Raw genomic sequence first — 15,694 nt, 5'->3', positions numbered from 1 at the left:
ATTACGGGCTAATTTGTTATTTTCATAAATTAACGAAAAAATATTATTATAGGTAACCTGGTTTAAATAAATTAAATGAAACCATCAATCGAGCTAGTACGATTTATTTTATTATTCATCAATAATCAAATTCAGAACTTGAATATTCAACTGCAATGTCTGCTCATGAACGCTTCAAACTCGGTACTTCTTTCCCAATTCCATAAAATTCAACACTTAGAAAGAGACAAAAATCTTTAAAATAGGTAGTTGAAACAAACCACAGCTAATTTTCATAGTGGACTGTACTATACGATAAACATGTCAGTCAATTTGACAACCTTTGTCGGAAACATTATTCAATGAAAATATTGTCTGAACCCTTAGTATTTCTCTTCGACAAATACTTTGACACAATGCAAACCACTTTTCTTTCACGACTATAAAAAGATTTTAGCAATTTAATTCACAAAATCAATTGCGCACATTTAAAATAAAGTTTGTTTACACTTTGACAGCAATAGACTGACATGCAAGGTGACATGTCAATGAAGTTTTCAGTTACTGTTGCCATTAAAAGAAATTAGTACCATTAGTTTTTCGCAACATGGCGAGGGTTTTTATGTTCCTGGTCAGGCTATAAATGACTATTACTCAGCCTTAAACTCTAACTGATGTATCTTAACCGTTATAGTTTTCCTTGAAAGTTCATGAGAAGCAGTATTATTACGATTTTTTCCAGATTTTTCAAGCTAACAGTTTAGTTTTTAGCCCTCTAAAGCAGGGGGGGGGGGGGGGGGAACAATCTAAATGGTATAGCCTGACCAGGAACATAAAAACCCTGGCATAGAGGCGCGTCAATTGCATTTGATAGTGCAACACTGGGTACAGTCGTACCTGTATTAAATTAATAGGCTAACTTTATGTATCAGGATTCAGGATTATGGGCTAATTTAATATTTTCATAATTAACAAAAAATATCATAAAACAGGTAAACTGGTTTAAATAAATTAAATGAAACCATCAATCGAGCAAGTAGGATTTTATTATTATTCATCAATAATCAAATTCTAAACTTGAATATTCAACTACAATGTCTGCTCATGAACGCTTCAAACTCGGTACTTCTTTCCCAATTCCATAAAATTCAACACTTACAAAGTGACAAAAAACTTTAAAATAGGTAGTTGAAACAAACCACAGCTAATTTTCATAGTTGACTGTACTATACGATAAACATGTCAGTCAATTTGACAACCTTTGTCGGAAACATTAATCAATGAAAATATTGTCCGAACCCTTAGTATTTATCTTCGACAAATACTTTAACACATTGTGAACCACTTTTCTTTCACGACTATAAAAATATTTTAGCAATTTAATTTACAAAATCAATTGCGCACATTTAAAATAAAGTTTGTTTACACTTTGACAACAATAGACTGACATGTAAGGTGACATGTCAATGAAGTTTTCAGTTACTGTTGCCATTAACCCTTATTCAAATGCGAGCTGGTATACATTTTTTTTGCAAAGTTGAAGTGGATTTAGGGTAATTGTGGGTCACTTATTTCATATTTTTGATCAAAATTTATAAAAAAATAGGGGAAGGGGTAGTTTTTTGGGTGGTAAATAATTTACCATTATCCATTCATGACTACAAATTATTAAATGTTGGTGGTAAAATAGTTACCATTGTCCGTTTTGGTTTATTTTTGGTTCTTGACTAGTGACTTCCTCTAGGTTCTACCTATATTTTATTAAATATTTTGGGAATGAAATAAATTTATTATTTTTATAAAACAATATATTTATTAATATTAGTTATTATGCTTACAATTATTATGCTTACCTTGAGTCTGACACTAACAATTCACTAATTACGTAAAGTCAAAACGTTACGTAAATAGTTATCAAAATAACTTAAAATTTCTTCAAATATTTATTTAGTTTTATTTGTTCACATACAAAAAACAACAGTTTTTTTATATATCAATAAAATTTGTCAAGACGGGATCGGACAATGGTAAACTATTTACCACTTCTTTAAAATGTCTAAATTATATGAATAAATCAATTGCAGACGCTGCCTATAAGTGAGATTATACAATAAATCTTATAGTTTAGGAATTTGAATCGAAAAAACACTTATCAGAATTTTCGTTGAACAAAGTTTCAAAAATACCAAAAATGCCTGCTAAAAACATGAAATTTTTCACACCAAATCCGTTTGGTTGACTTTGACATTACCTGACAGTGACAAATGACGTTGAAAAGTAGTAATATGGCATAGATAAGTTAAAAAATATATTTAAAAATATAAATAAGTGACCACGATATCTTTAAGTATTACCATATCGAAAATTAGGATCCTTTTTTAAAAGTAAACCAAGTGGTAATATATCTACCTTTGTTTGAATAAGGGTTAAAAGAAATTAGTACCATTAATTTTCCGCAACATGGCGAGGGTTTTTATGTTCCTGGTCAGGCTATAAATGTGATTATGTGAAAGTTATCAATAATTAAGTACCGGTAAATGAAAGCCTACTGATTCAGTAGTACTGAATAATACCTACTTAGAAAATAAGACTTACCGACATCATAGAGCGATGTCAATATTTATAGCCCGACCAGGAACATAAAAACCCTCGCCATGTTGCGGAAAACTAATGGTACTAATTTCTTTTAATGGCAACAATAACTGAAAACTTCATTGACATGTCACCTTGCATGTCAGTCTATTGCTGTCAAAGTGTAAACAAACTTTATTTTAAATGTGCGCAATTGATTTTGTGAATTAAATTGCTAAAATCTTTTTATAGTCGTGAAGGAAAAGTGGTTCACTATGTGTTAAAGTATTTGTCGAAGAGAAATACTAAGGGTTCGGACAATATTTTCATTGAATAATGTTTCTGACAAAGGTTGTCAAATTGACTGACATGTTTATCGTATAGTACAGTCCACTATGAAAATTAGCTGTGGTTTGTTTCAACTACCTATTTTAAAATTTTTTGTCACTTTCTAAGTGTTGAATTTTATGGAATTGGGAAAGAAGTAGGTACCGAGTTTGAAGCGTTCATGAGCAGACATTGCAGTTGAATATTCATGTTCTGAATTAGATTATTGATGAATAATAAAATAAATCCTACTAGCTCGATTGATGGTTTCATTTAATTTATTTAAACCAGGTTACCTATAATAATATTTTTTCGTTAATTTATGAAAATATCAAATTAGCCCGTAATCCTGAATCCTGATACATAAAGTTAGCCTATTAATTTAACACAGGTACGACTGTACTCAGTGTTGTACTATCAAATGCAATCGACGCGCCTCTATGCCAGGGTTTTTATGTTCCTGGTCAGGCTATATATTCTTAGACTAGCATTATGTCGAGTATTAAATACTCGTGCTAGCCTCCAAAAATTTATTATCCTTTTTCAAAAATTTATTATTTGGAAAATATTAAACTATACCGCGAGCTAAGTCAGCGTAGTGCCATCTAGCGGATGCGGAGTTTCAGTTCGCCGTTGTAAGGGTGATAAGAGGACTTTTGATCGTCGACCCGGCGCCTAAGATGTTTTATGATATGTCATTGCCCGGCGCACAGTGTTGTCGGTACTAGACAAAATTAAAAAATGAAAGTGGAGGGGGTGACCGCCCCGGGTGCCAACTCATGCTACGCCGCCACTGTCATCAGTGGTAAATGTGTATTCACAGAGGTGTTAAAATTCAAACAAATTACATTTTAAAAGATTAAGTTGAATGAATTTATAAAAATATACTTAAAAGTTGGTCCTAAATATCATATTTTATTCACTGTCTATCACTCACTGCATTCTTAACGCGAACGAACTATAGTTTGTGTTATTTTGAAATTATGCTCGGCGTAAATGGGCCACCGACCACAGCCACTGGTGGCCAGCGACTTAACACATTTTTAATATATTTTGGCGCGCCGCACACGTTTATTCGATGGCGGCCACTCGCTACAGTAGTGTCCGCAACTCGCCACTAGTGGTCACTACGTGCCACACAAACGCCGACACCCGCCACTGTCGCACTGCTCTACTATAAAATGTGGCGGCTTCCAGCCAGACACCGGTAGCTGTCGCTCGCTTCTGACACTTAGAAATTGTAGCAGCAAAATTGTTGGCGGTAGCGCGCGACAGCCACCGGTGGCTGTGGTCGGTGGCCCATCTGCGCCGAGCCTTAACGTACGACATTCTGTGCGTTACCAAAACATTATTCCCAGTAATCCCATCAGTCGTAAAGTGACCTAAGTATTCTCGGTGTTGTGTGAAGTATTGGGCCCACCCATCGCACGCCTAGGGAAGCCTCAGGCAATGGAACGAATGTAATGTAGAGTATTTGTCGAGCTGTTGTGACCAGCGTTTAGTTTGTGGTGTGAGGTATGATGCTAATAAAATCGCGTTACAAAGTTAAAAGAAAAGTTTATTTATCAAATCACAAGTCATACATCGTTGGCAAGGACAAAAATTAATTATTATGACAATCAAAATGTAGTATTTGTACCTTAAACCAGTAAAACGTTATCCCGAGCAGAGTCCTGAGACATAATACTAAACACTGGGAGGACTTGTTCCTTACTTTGATAGCGCTCTATACATATACAACTGATAAATACAAAAGCGTTTTTCATTATACATATAAAACCCAAAATACAAAAGTCAGGCAGACCGAAGTTTTGAGGAATGTATACTATATCAAAGACTCGTCGCACTCTGCGAAGATATTTTTAACAGCAAGAACTTTAACCATCGCAAACAAAAATGTAGATATCAGCTGTCTTTAATTGTAGCATCCTGAGAGGAGCGAAGTCGACACAACCGAACCAACGAACGGAATGGATTTGTTAACTGAATTGCAAATAAAATAACAATAAACATTATGCAAATCCTTCGCAGTGTGCGACCTCCAGCTTCACACTTACGTACAAACATTAATTAATAAAACTAGCACGATAGTTGCTAACTAAAATCTATAAAACCTTAACCTATGAAAACCTGGCAATCGTAGTGATTCTTCGGTTTTACTACATTATCATAATTATTAAGATCTAAAATCGTATACTAAAACATTGAACGGAGGTGGGCTGCAACTCTGGCTTCTGCTAAACAATTCGTTACTTACTCTATTATCGTAAGTATTGGTTTTTGAACTCTGTTCCTATAATATTATTCCTGTGTAATTAAAATCAATAAATATTATTGAGAAGTATAAACAAATATAGAGATCAGTGGGGCTGGTACATTTAAGTCATATTATAATCAAGAACAAACAAATTATATTCATGAATCAAATACGTGCGGTCTACACTTACGTAAATCAATCAGTAAAATCAACTTATAGTATAAATGGGAAAAAATAAACATTCAACATTAAAAGTCGTCGATGATAGATGTAAAACGCGGACTGTATCTCCGCCCGTTTGAGAGGATCTTAATTTTACTCTAGCAGGTACGTATAGTATGAGTCATCATCAACCGTATTGGGTCATTGAACATACCTAATATTAAACGTACACAAACTTAACCTAATCAACCTACACAAAAACAAGACATGTTTGTACATGACATCGACGACATAAAACGGATATAGGCAATAAAAAAAGCAACTGAAACCAGGCGGAAACGTCCAAAAGTGGATATCTACAGCACAAACATAAAAAAAAACATAAGTGTTAAAAGTAGGCAGCAGAGCCGATTTTTCAATGGTCAGATAACGTTTACTTGCTGAATGTAACTTTATGTTAACATAGTTGGTTGACAATTGAAAAATCTAACTTCAAATTGGTACATAATAGTAAGATAATTAAGTACGAGGCATCCGTAGTCATGGATATTTGTTGGATAAGCGTTAAATTTTACATTCATAAGTAAATGTTACACTATTAGTAAAATATCAAGTTGATACAATTAGTTAAATACTCTGAATATCCGAGACGAAATACTAATGAACATGTGAATGTGTTGGAACGGAGTTCTGAGAACAGATGAACGTTGTGCTTGAGACTCGAGTATTTGTACATTTGATGCAGAAAATTATCGTCTATTTTTATACATGATGCAATATGGTGATAATGTATAATATCAATAAAACTTACCTATTTTAACTTAACATTACAAAGTTATTGTAAACTATCCTAAACATACAGTATAATATAATAATATTAGGTATGTATTAAAATCGGGTTAATGATGAAGAGTCCTAATGGAAGAATCATTACAGTAAAAAACGTTAGAATTGCCACTCATAAAAATTGTGACCGCGTACAAAATCTTAAAATACGCCAACATTCTCGACGCCAGGAAGAAATCAGACACCAATTTATACTTCAGTCGTATTATTATTTAGTTCTACATTCACGAGCTACAATATGAATATTACAACGGAGCGAACTATTATTCAACAGAGCAAGTAAAATACATCTATTGTAAAGGAGGTAAAAATTATGATTTTAGAGGATATCTCAAATACTTCGGAACCTATCACAGCTGTAGCGAAGCTGCCCTGCAGATCGCTACGAGTCCATGACTTACATTAACTACATAGATAAGATTAGTCTTCACGTGAAACACATAGTCAAAGCAGGAAAAGTTAGTCGCAATCAATCGTCCAAAGGCCAAACTGCCAGCAAAGTTGTGAAATACTAATTTACTCCTATAAAGAAAGAAATAGTTTCTAATTGATATGAGCAGTTGCTTGATGGCAGAGTGTACGCTTGGACTGCGACGAATCACACAGTTTATTGAGCAGTTAACTCCTTGTACAGTCTTTTTTTGCGACCGACCGCACATCTGCGACTGCGAGGCAGTCCCAGGACAGACCTACGCTGAAGCACGGACGATACTGTCATATCGGGCTAGTTAAATATGGGGCAATGATTGGGGTTTATCTATTGAATAAAAATAAAGGTACACAAGCTTGCCTTGACTGTCTATATATAATTGATAAAATTAATAAAAGAAAAATAATCGTCTTTGCTATCGGTATAATGAATCTTAATCTGATAAATACAGAACTGCCAGAGTTTCGATGTATTTTATCCATTATACTAGCGCGTCGCAAGTGCGTGGCCGGCCTATCGCGTCGTCGCACGACGGGTGGGGGGCGGGGTCGCGCACGCGCCCTGCGTCATACAGGGTGTAAGAAAAGCGGCACACAAACAAAATATAAATAGACTATTTAACACCATTCCCCAATAATTCGAAATCACAAATTTTATAAAAAGACGTCATTCTGGTCTCAAAAACTTAATTAATTTTAAATTACATGTAAATTAAGTTTTTGGATTGCATTGTAATTGAAAAAAGTAGTTTAATTGAGTTGGCAAAATAGTGACGTCACTTGCTTGTATTACCACAGAATAATAATAAGTACTAAAGGTTAGACCAGACCAACGCGTGCAGCCGGCGTGCACGATGACGATGGCGATGGCGACCAGACAGCGTGTATGAATTTGTAGCGATGAGTTCACATCAACGCGTCCTGTCATTGGTCGCGGCGATCTATGCAGTGTCTGCACGCAGCGATCAGCGATCATCGCGACATTTGTCACTGAGGCGTTTCTGTTTTTTAAAATCGATGTAATAAATAGTAAGTAGGATCTGTTAAAAATTTTTTACACAATTAAAAATGATACCACTAGTCTGACCTACTTGAATAATAAAAAAGGTTTTAGAATAAAGTATCAATATCAGAATTTATTTTTATGTATAGCCTGACCAGGAACATAAAAACCCTGGCATAGAGGCGCGTCAATTGCATTTGATAGTGCAACACTGAGTACAGTCGTACCTGTGTTAAATTAATAGGCTAACTTTATGTATCAGGATTCTGGATTACGGGCTAATTTGATATTTTCATAAATTAACGAAAAAATATTATTATAGGTAACCTGGTTTAAATAAATTAAATGAAACCATCAATCGAGTTAGTAGGATTTATTTTATTATTCGTCAATAATCAAATTCAGAATTTGAATATTCAACTGCAATGTCTGATCATGAACGCTTCGAACTCGGTACTTCTTTCCCAATGCCATAAAATTCAACACTTAGAAAGTGACAAAAAACTTTAAAATAGGTAGTCGAAACAAACCACAGCTAATTTTCATAGTGGACTGTACTATACGATAAACATGTCAGTCAATTTGACAACCTTTGTCGGAAACATTATTCAATGAAAATATTGTCCGAACCCTTAGTATTTCTCTTCGACAAATACTTTAACACATTGTGAACCACTTTTCTTTCACGACTATAAAAATATTTTAGCAATTTAATTCACAAAATCAATTGCGCACATTTAAAATAAAGTTTGTTTACACTTTGACAGCAATAGACTGACATGCAAGGTGACATGTCAATGAAGTTTTCAGTTACTGTTGCCATTAAAAGAAATTAGTACCATTAGTTTTCCGCAACATGGCGAGGGTTTTTATGTTCCTGGTCAGGCTATAATAAACAAATTATTCTAGTTTTGTCGAGAACCTGCTTCTCCAACTTCATAAATAAAATTGGGATATATTATCTGCAGAACAAAATAGCTGAGAATGTACATGTCTGCAGCTTTCTCAAAGGCCCTAGAGCAATTCTAAGTACCTATGCCATAAATAAAAACCTAATTAGAGCCATCAAACGTCTCAGTCATTAATTTAGTGCCACTAGAAATACCTAGTTGACCAAAACTGTTGTCTTTTTGTATTTTTGAGTTATTATTTAAGACAAAAAAGATATTTGGACTATTATGTACTCTGTGGTTTGGGTGCATAATGTAATTCCTTTGCCTTAAAAAAAGTAAATGTCAAGATGACTGTTGCACCAAAAATGAAAATGAAAATTGATTTTGATAGATGTTTTGTTGAGTTCTGTGTAGTTTTGTGCGATTTCGATAAGAACGACAATGGTAAAAGGTAATGGGGGCAATTTTTTTCCCTCAAGGAAAAAGATGAATTGGTTATAATCTTACTTGCCCACAAGGATACTGTACGAGCACGTCAGCATCGACCGTGACTAGCCGACTGGCCCATGAACCCTGAACGAACGTGCACCGTAGGCACTCTACACCGACGGCACATTGGACTGGACACATTGAATTGTGTACATTATGTAAATCTTGTACATAGCAATAGCATAACAGTAATAAACCAGATATCAACCGTCCGCGTTGTGTTTCATTTCCCCCACTGAGGCCAAGAAAGCCTTAGTGCAGTCCTCCTTCCTATCAAACCTTTCTTTAAATCTAATTAAAAGGTATTGTTAGGGCTCTAGGGACTACAAACGAAGCCAGAAATATAGCTTGGTTATGAGTAACCAATACCTACTACCTATACCGCATGTAATCCTGTCTCATTCTATAATACCTATATGGCCGCCTGAATAAACTTGAGTGAAAAAGTGTTTCCACTGTCTCAATTGCATCAAAAGCTTCAAACAAATCATTTAATTCAGTTTTCATTTTGCCGAATAGGCGTGATTGACATTAAGCGAAAGTGACAATATGCGTGACAGTTGTGGTGACAGTGACAACCTGCACGCGCAGTGATCGCCATCGCGGTTGCGGCAGTGTGAAACAACTTTTGCACGCGCAGTGGTCGCCATCGCCATCGCTATCGCTGCACGCGTTGGTTTGTCCGAACCTTTAAGGTTAGACCAGACCAACGCGTGCAGCCGGCGTGCACGATGACGATGGCGATGGCGACCAGACAGCGTGTATGAATTTGTAGCGATGAGTTCACATCAACGCGTCCTGTCATTGGTCGCGGCGATCTATGCAGCGTCTGCACGCAGCGATCAGCGATCATCGCGACATTAAACACTGTGACGTTTCTGTTTTTTAAAATCGATGTAATAAATAGTAAGTAGGATCTGTTAAAAAGTTTTTACACAATTAAAAATGAATTATTCATAACATACCACTAGTCTGACCTACTTGAATAATAAAAAAGGTTTTAGAATAAAGTATCAATATCAGAATTTATTTTTATGTATAGCCCGACCAGGAACATAAAAACCCTCGCCATGTTGCGGAAAACTAATGGTACTAATTTCTTTTAATGGCAACAGTAACTGAAAACTTCATTGACATGTCACCTTGCATGTCAGTTTATTGCTGTCAAAATGTAAACAAACTTTATTTTAAATGTGCGCAATTGATTATGTGAATGAAATTGCTAAAATCTTTTTATAGTCGTGAAAGAAAAGTGGTTCACAATGTGTTAAAGTATTTGTCGAAGAGAAATACCAAGGGTTCGGACAATATTTTCATTGAATAATGTTTCCAACAAAGGTTGTCAAATTGACTGACATGTTTATCGTATAGTACAGTCCACTATGAAAATTAGCTGTGGTTTGTTTCAACTACCTATTTTAAAGTTTTTTGTCACTTTGTAAGTGTTGAATTTTATGGAATTGGGAAAAAGTACCGAGTTTGAAGCGTTCATGAGCAGACATTGTAGTTGAATATTCAAGTTCTGAATTTGATTATTGATGAAAAATAAAATAAATCCTACTAGCTCGATTGATAGTTTCATTTAATTTATTTAAACCAGGTTACCTTATAATCTTTTTTCGTTAATTTATGAAAATATCAAATGAGTCCGTAATCCTGAATCCTGATACATAAAATTATAGCCTATTAATTTAACACTCATTCGTCATTGGGGGAGGCCTATGTTCAGCAGTGGACGTCCTGTGGCTGAAATGATGATGATGATGATGATGAATTTAACACAGGTACGACTGTACTCAGTGTTGCACTATCAAATGCAATTGGCGCGCCTCTATGCCAGGGTTTTTATGTTCCTGGTCAGGCTATAATAAACAAATTATTCTAGTTTTCTCACGAACCTGAGGTGGAATTGTGTAAAGCAATCGTAATCATTTGACAGTTCATAACGTACGATTATTCTGTCAAACGCTTTGTTTAACTGACTTTATCGTACGTTATGAACTGTCAAATGATTACGATTGCTTTACACAATTCCACCTCTGCTTCTTCAACTTCATAAATAAAATTGGGATATTATCTGCAGAACAAAATAATTGAGAATGTACATGTCTGCAGCTTTCTGAAAGGCCCTAGAGCAATTCTAAGTATGCCATAAATAAAAACCTAATTAAAGTCATCAAACGTCTCAGTCATTAATTTAGTGCCACTAGAAACACCTAGTTGATCAAAAGATGTCTTTTTGTATTTTTGGGTTATTATTAAAGACAAAAAAGATATTTGGACTATTATGTACTCTGTGGTTTGGGTGCATAATGTAATTTCCTTAGCCTTAAAAAAAGTAAATGTCAAGATGACTGTTGCACCAAAAATGAAAATAAAAATTGATTTTGATAGATGTTGTGTTGAGTTCTGTGTAGTTTTGTGCGATTTAACGATAAGAACGACAATGGTAAAAGGTAATGGGGGCAAATTTTTTCCCTCAAGGAAAAAGATGAATTGGATAAAATCCTAGGATACTGAACGAGCACGTCAGCATCGACCGCGACCTACAACATGCTAGCCGACTGGCCCATGAACCCTGAACGAACGTGCACCGTAGGCACTCTACACCGACGGCACATTGGACTGGACACATTGAATTGTGTACATTATGTAAATCTTGTATATAGCAATAGCATAACAGTAATAAACCAGATATCAACCGTCCGCGTTGTATTTCATTTCCCCCACTGAGGCCAAGAAAGCCTTAGTCCTCCTTCCTATCAAACCTTTCTTTAAATCTAATTAAAAGGTATTGTTAGGGCTCTAGGGACTACAAACGAAGCCAGAAATATAGCTTGGTTATGAGTAACCAATACCTACTACCTATACCGCATGTAATCCTGTCTCATTCAATAATATAATATGGCCGCCTGAATAAACTTGAGTGAAAAAGTGTTTCCACTGTCTCAATTATTGCATCAAAAGCTCCAAACAAATCATTTAATTCAGTTTCCATTTTGCCGAATATAGATGACCCACGCTGAACTGTCCCACCAAACTCAATGACAGGGGGGCGCTACCATCGTTCAACTATATGGTTTCCAACATGGCAAAAATCTGAACCAGCGATCCGGTATTGACGGTGGCGCCCCACTGTCAATGTCATCGACAGGACAGTCCAGTATTTTGGAACTATAGGCGTGATTGACAATATGCGTGACAATTGTGGTGACAGTGACAACCTGCACGCGCAGTGATCGCCATCGCGGTCGCGGCAGTGTGAAACAACTTTTGCACGCGCAGTGGTCGCCATCGCTATCGCCATCGCTGCACGCGTTGGTTTGTCCGAACCTTTAGTACAGAAGTTTTACTTCGCGAAGGTATTTAAAAAAATGTATGCTCAATGTCATTAACAATATGGTGTAACTTAGCCTGTCTCAAGAGTCAAGCACCATTTTATTGACAAACGTCAGTGATCGGCACTGCGCCGAAGCTATAGGGCTGACTTCGGTAAAATGATGTGACGTGAGGTGCCAAACTGCGGAAAATGGCGGAGGAAATACATGATTTAGCATGAATCATCATGAATAATATTAACTACTTATTTACCTCTCAGTGTCTTGAGGCAACTTAAAAAAGTACATTCTGTGTTTTTATTATTATTTAGGCAGTTAAATACTGCACAGTATACCATTTTCTTTATTTTCTTCCATCATACACAAGAATACGCGTGCGTGAGTCAATGTTCGCTCGTATGTGAGGCCTTGTCGAATAGTATCCTGTAGGTGGGCCATCGTGCGTGTTTTCTCGCGGAGATGAACAGGCCTGGTATTACCATACAAAATCTATGGGAGTCTCGTTTTGACAGTTTTACTGATCAGTTTTATTCAGGCTTTCACAGCATACACTCTGGGTGGGAAGATAGACTTGTTTCTTATTTCTTTCCTTGTTTTTATTTTGGCTTCGTGCTTCGTAAGAGCCTTGCGCATGGCGCGGGTTTTCTTGGGTCTTAAGTCCAATGGTTTCTACTTCTTGTTTTTATAATGGTGGCGTAGGTTAACCTTCATTTTCTGATGATAAACAATATACACACGGGCAATTGCTTTTCTGACTACTCGTATTTTGGAGAGTTTCGATGCATCAGTTAACCCAGTTTTGAGCTCTTCTAATTGTTTAAAGAGCTCCTTCTTATCTTTCGTCCGCAGTTCCGAACACTTAACCTTACCCATTGTGAAAACACAATCTTTTGACACCACAACTTTGACGTAAAGTTGTGGTGTCAAAAGTTTAAAAAGTATGTCGATTGATTGGTGGTGTCAACACGTCTATTATGTCATTCACCAATCGCTAAGTAATAAAATATCCAGCGATTGTTGTTTATATCAGGTTGATGCCTAAGTTTTTGTGATGTTGTCCGCATATTTTTAGTTTTGTGTGTTTTTCTTACACCTTGCACGACAAATGGTGTATACAGGCATGCATATTAGGGCGAAGTACATTAGAAATGTCATAACATAAATATATTCGAGTTCGACATTTATGCCGACAGTAATAATATTCCTAAAAATGAAATCGGAGATATCGAAGAACAACAGGTCCTCTAAATATTTCCAAATTGGGATAAGATATTTTTAATGGATTAATCGTTAATTCTCATTAAATTCTAATTGTATATTTTAAATTCCCATTATACAAATTACTTTTAACATTACAACGATAAGTTTACGATTTTAAAAATTCAATTACAAGTAATAGTATGATTAGTGGGAAGAAATCAAGTTATTTCGATGTGCATATTTAAAGTTACTGAAAATCTATTTAGAGGAACGTGTAATTCTATTATGATAGCGGACGCTAACAGATTTGTCTACTAAAATATTACTTTATCATTGAACAAAATCACAAAGAGCAAAAAGCGGTCACATACACGCTTTTATATTGTTCAAAGTGTATGGTGTCACTCGCCACATCATGTCTGGCGTGTTTCTATTCCGTCAAAAATACGCTTCGGTAAAGAAATACTTGACAAAAATGCATGTCGCTGCTTTGCTATGTAATGTTCGACACGCGCAAGATATGTACGTGTTCGCTTTAAATAATAAGCGTAAAATATAGAAAATTTATAGGTTTACACAGTTGGTGGTATCCAGGAACAGCTCAGGAGCAGTGGCGGTCGAGTGTTTAGTTTCGAGGCTACAGTTCTTACTATTCAAACAACAAATAGGCTAGATGACAAACTTCAATTATTTGTCCGTCAGACAGATAATTAGAAAATATTAGACTCATATTTTTTATTTTCTTTCATAATTAAATAATAACAGTGCTACATCGAGTTGAAATGGCGCGATACGTCACGCATGAGTAGAATTTTTACTCAAAAGTGACGTCACGCTACATTTCAACTCAATATAATACTGTAATTATTCGATTATGGAAAAAAATAAAAAATATGAGTCTAATATATTCTAATTATCTGTCTGACGGACTAAATAGAATTTCGATTTCATTACCCAGTCATCATCCCTATTGTAAAATATACTCCGCTCGCCAGGTATCACGTTATCGCACTATACGCCACTGCTTACATTGAGAGTTCTAGGCTTAACATAAAGTAAGATTAAAGAAACTAACATTAACGATTAAATATTGTATGATTGGTCAGATTTCGAGTCCAAAATGGTTTTGAGGTAAAGTGTTTTGGATGGGAATGATTACAGCGAGACGCCGCTTGAAATTGAAACTTAGTTGGATTGTCGTTGGTTTTTAAGCGTATACCTACATAGAAATAACGCCTAGAATCTAAGTAATCGCAAGAAAACTGAGGCGATTAAAACTAGACAACTGACAAAAAACACATACGTTCTGACTGACACTTGACAGTCAAACACTTGTAAAAACTTGGATGACATGATTTTTGGCTCACTTTACACGAAGCGCTTGTATGTGGACTATCCATCCAGGCGTTATTAATATAAGGGCTTATACAAACCAACAGACAACTAATTTATTTTCATAAAAATCAATATCAAAAAGGTACAGTCAGCATCAAAAAGTCCGTAACAACCAAAGTGGTCGAAAAGTTTACAACAAAACCTTATTCCAATTGTAAAAAAGACGTGTTGCGAGCTAATTGGCTACTTTGGGTGTCACGAATTTGACGCTAACTGTATACAGGGTGTTAGGTAAATGGTTATATGATCCGACACTAGCTGATGTTAACATATGCATAGAAATGGTATGGTGAAGTCAGAAATTTTGATATCATCATTTAAATTTTTTAAATGTTCATAATAAAATAAAATTTGTAAAATCACATTTGTATGAAAATTAAAATAATTAAAATGATGATATTAATTTTCTGATTTCACCATACTATTTATCTGCATAATTGTTAACATGGGGTATTGTCGGCTCATATACAGTGTGAGTCACGTTAAAGTGTACATATGAAAATAAATGAAACTAGACCTATTTTTATCGACAAAAAAGAGGTCAAAATTTTTTTGAGAATTTTTTTAAATTTTTTATAGATTTTTTTTTCTTCCAATTACTTATTGTAAAGAAAACGTAATAACTTTTAAACTAAGCGGTATATCCTGATAAAATAAAAACAGTAATAATGCTAAATAACAGGCGATACTAAAAAAATACATAAAATACACAAAAAAGGCCAACAAATAATAAAAAATGATACTTTTTGAAAAAAATCTGCTTTTAAATTCGTGTTTTTTTGGTTATTTGATAAATTTCTCCAAA

The 15,694-nt window shown here is 35.2% G+C and overlaps 1 pseudogene; it reads right to left on the bottom strand.

Moving 5' to 3' along the window:
* Window positions 1-12,303: 12,303 nt before the first annotated feature.
* LOC135086974 (large ribosomal subunit protein uL29-like) lies at window positions 12,304-14,296 on the bottom strand (annotated as a pseudogene).
* Between the last annotated feature and the right edge of the window lie 1,398 nt (window positions 14,297-15,694).

The sequence above is a fragment of the Ostrinia nubilalis genome, chromosome Z, assembly GCF_963855985.1.
Source record: "Ostrinia nubilalis chromosome Z, ilOstNubi1.1, whole genome shotgun sequence".
In the NCBI taxonomy this organism is placed as follows: domain Eukaryota; kingdom Metazoa; phylum Arthropoda; class Insecta; order Lepidoptera; family Crambidae; genus Ostrinia; species Ostrinia nubilalis.
The sequence above is the reverse complement of the archived record's forward strand: the minus strand, read 5'-3'. Positions and strand labels throughout refer to the sequence as shown.